At 47.4% G+C, this 3,917-nt stretch overlaps 1 protein-coding gene across 2 annotated transcripts in view; it reads left to right on the top strand.

The window, feature by feature from the left end:
* Window positions 1–3,272: 3,272 nt before the first annotated feature.
* kcnd1 (potassium voltage-gated channel, Shal-related subfamily, member 1) overlaps window positions 3,273–3,917 on the top strand; it is a 49,162-nt gene continuing 48,517 nt past the window's right edge. For both annotated transcript variants that reach the window (XM_020615000.1, XM_020614999.1), the window contains exon 1: window positions 3,273–3,607. The gene's annotated coding sequence lies outside the window, so the exon portion shown is untranslated. The remainder of the gene's footprint in view (window positions 3,608–3,917) is intronic.

Below are 3,917 nucleotides of genomic sequence, written 5' to 3'. Positions count from 1 at the left end.
CTTATTGATCAGTGAGTTTTGTTTTTCTCGTTTATTGTAACTTCATAAGGACAAATATGTGCAGAGCTGGGCAGAGCGTGGCGGAGCGTAGCAGGTCATAGTGGAGCAGGGCGGAGCAGGGAGGGTCACGCTACTTTAAGTTACATACTGTAGTTTCGAGTAAAGGATCGCTGTACTTCCTGCCCTCGGCCTCCAGCAGGATTCAGACCAGAGTCTTGAACAGTTTCTAGTCCCCGTGCTGCTGAAACAGTTTTGGTCTATTTTGGTTCCTTCTCTTCTTCTTTCACACATTCACAAGCTTCATACACACAGGCCAATGGGTACGTGCGCTTTTCAAAGGGTGCACAACTGTTACAATCCTTGTCCACGTGTGCAGTTGTAACCCACGATAAGGTGACCAGTCAGCCAGCTGGTTGTGTAAACTGGAGCCTGGTCTGCTCTCTGAACTCTGAGGACATCTGGGAGTTCCCTGGTAAATGTCAGGCCACTCAGCGCTGGGGCTATATATAGACACCACACACACACACACACACACACACACACACACACACACACACTGTTTGTGTTCGACTCCCTTCTTTCTCTGGATTCTTCTCCAGCCCCCCCAGTGCACCAAGCCGCTCTGAATAATTAATGAGGTCTAACACTTACACACACACAGTCTCTTCTTACGATCAATAGTCCACAAAAAGCCTTTCCTCGGACCTTCCTCTTCTTCTTCTTCTCCTTTTTTACCTGTCATGGGTCCTCCACTGAAGGAAAGGCCACCCTGTTCTCCGTTCTGTGACATGTGCTTCCTAATATTCTGACCCGCTCATGTACGTAGCTGGGGAAGACAAAAAGATAGAGACACCTCTGAATATAATGTAGTCCAGTCCAACGCCACCTTTAACTCTGACCTCGGTAATAAACATATAACTGAATTTATACATTTATGACAATTTCACCAAAAACTGAAACATGTTTAGTTTCATAAACAGATGTTAAGGTGAAAGTGTTACACTGAAGTGCATACAGCTGTTCAGGTGTACCTAATAAAGTGGTAGGTGAGTGTATTTACGTGATATTGCAATAACATTGTCAGAATTCTGTGTGACCTGACTTGTGACTTGGTTGACTTACAGTATACAGTGGTGGGAGAGGTCCCCCTGTCTCCCACTCAGGTCAAAGTAGCAATACAACAGAAGCAGAACCAGCCGCCCTGACCTTTCCTGTCCCCGGTCGAATCTCCGTGGATTCAGCTGCAGCCTCAGACCTCTGTGCTCCCCCAGCTCCAGGTGAACCATCTGCGGTTGTTTCATAGAGCTCCCCATTAGCTTCGCACATCTGTAAAAACAAGCGTGGTCACCAAATGCAGCCAAGGCTCCGGTGTCCTGACGTTAGCCCAGAAAAACGTGCGTTTCCCATAGAGCAAGGGAAGAATACATGTGGACTTACTTTGGCTCTGTGTGAGAATCCTTTGTCGATGTCTGCGCCGACTTCTTACTCTAAAACTGTAAGAACATAGTTGAATGGTCCTTTGATAGAATTAGGTTCCTCTCTCACTCCCTTCTTGCTTCTTATTTAATTCTTGCCTCAGACCTTTCTTCTCTCTTGTGGTGAAAAATTGAGCTGTAATTGAGTTGACTTATGCTGCATTGGAAAGACGGGAAGCCCACACACACACAGTGGAAAAATCAATGGTCAATCTGGCAGTGTGAGGGGCGCTTGGGCTCTGTACCTGCACTCCCCAGGTAAAGGTAACACACATGGGTCTCCATTACTATCACACTATGGATTAACTTTGGTCTCTTGTGCGTTTAACAACCAACACGCTGGTTATTCTGTTCTCTAATAAAACTGTAAAGGCTTCCGTTCTGCACCACTACACCGACCGAGTTCCTCCAGCGTGGTTTTAGGTTTCAGCACAGAGAGCTGGTGGTGTTCCTGGTGGGGCAGTCAGTCACGTCTGTCTGCAGCCTCCACAGAGCCAAGCATTCACGTCACTGTCTTGTCCTCCGATGTCACGGTGGAGCAGAACTCCCCAAGCGCTGGACTGTTCCCCCACTAACAGGGAACATGAGCTGCTGGGAGACAGGTTAGTTTTACCTGATGATGGGCTGCTGAGATAATGACGCTGCTATCCTGCCTGGACGTGATGTGGAGCTGGTGAGTAGCGCTGTGATGGTCCCCCTCCTGTCTCACACTGCAGCTCTGTGGACACCCTGGTGCCGTCACTTGGAGGTGACCTGTTTCTAGATTGGGATTTTGTACGTGGCAGAGCAGCTCCCTCACTGTGATCTATTGAAACCTCCAGGTTGTCCGGAGACAGCCTACCTGCAAAAACAGAAAACACACGATAGGCCCCTGGTTGAAAGCTGGCATTTGGGGGTGCTTCAAGCCTGATTCCTCACAGAGGTGCCAGGCAGGGTGGAGGACTGACCTCCAACAGAGTTCACCTTTCATGAAGATCACAGCCAAAGCAACAGCAGAGGGGCAAAGTCGGACAGTGCACATCTACAAAGGGCTGAAGAGCAGGCAAAGGTCAGGCCCAGCTGGAAGGAGCTGAGCTGAGACAGGAGAACCACAGCCCAGTGTACTGTCTGCGCCAGATTCACGACGGAGACGGGTGTGAGAAGGTCAGAGGTCATCACTGAAGGCATTGTCACACCTGTGTCTACGTCTGTAAGGTGTTTCTGCTTGAGGCACAGATGCTGACTCTGAACTGGGACACACTAGTTTCCAGTAACACCTCACTACTGGAATGAGCTGTAGCACAGCTTGAACTTTAGAACTGATGATAGTTGTGGTAGTTTCGATCAGTGTCGAGGTGCATGTGTCAAATCACATTTATTTTTCTCACATATAAATAAAGTTGGACAAAAAGAAGCCAGTTTGCAAATAAAACCAAATTCTACACAAAAAGTTCATATGAGAACAAACTAGAAAATGTCAGTATTATATGTAAAAGCTTTGTTTTATGTGAATAAAGTCATAATTTTACAAAGATCATGAAGCTTAATGACAGAATCACCATGAGAATAAAGTGCTGACACTATCGATCCTCGTCACAGTGGTAGGACGTTGTTTCACGTTTTGTTTGGCTTCAGTGTTTGGCCGGGAGGTTTGGTTGAGATCAGATTTCTCTGGTTCTTCATCCGTCAGACTTTTCTTTCTCATTGTTCTGTTGCAACACATGCAGTAATGCCTCTCTCTCTCCCTGTTTCGTTCGCTCGCTCTTCTCCCAACATGAAACTCCCACCAGTCTGTTTGATGTGCAGCGCTGAAGGGAGGAAAAGAGGAAGAGGAGAGCGAGAAGGATGGGAGGGTTAAGCAAGCAAATGGGAGGAGGTGAAGCTGGAGAGAGAGAGAACGAGTGAGCCTGTGTGTGAGGGAGTGAGAGAGAGGGCGAGAGAGCCGAAGGATGACAGGAGAGTTGGCTGTTGCCGCGGCAGCAGAGCAGGACGGATCTAAGACAGTGAAACAACACTCCTCCTCCTCCTCTTCTTCATTTTATCATTATCCCTGCATCTTCCTGCATCTGCCCATCTCCACCTGGAAAAACCCGCTTCTGCCTCCCTCATCCTCCTCTTCTTCATCATCTTCATCATCATCATCATCAGCTGTGGTAAGTAGGATGAAAACTGCTCCAGATACAGCACTACTGCTGAGAATAGAATAGGAAGGGGAGAGTGGAAGTCGAGGACAGGAGTCGGACGGGACAGAGGGGTGGACAGAGAGGGACGAGTTTGGACAGAGGAAGAAGAAATAGAACCACAGTAGAATCAGAGTAGAAAACTCGAAGAGTGGATGAGAAGAAAAGAGTCATAAAAGAGAAACCAGAGAGAACAGACAATGAATAAACAACGACAAGAAGTGGGAAAACAGGACAGATGGCAAACAATAGAATAGAATAGAATAGAATAGAATAGAATAGA

Source organism: Monopterus albus, unplaced genomic scaffold (genome assembly GCF_001952655.1).
Source record: "Monopterus albus unplaced genomic scaffold, M_albus_1.0 scaffold155.1, whole genome shotgun sequence".
Classification (NCBI taxonomy): Eukaryota; Metazoa; Chordata; class Actinopteri; order Synbranchiformes; family Synbranchidae; genus Monopterus; species Monopterus albus.
The sequence above is the reverse complement of the archived record's forward strand: the minus strand, read 5'-3'. Positions and strand labels throughout refer to the sequence as shown.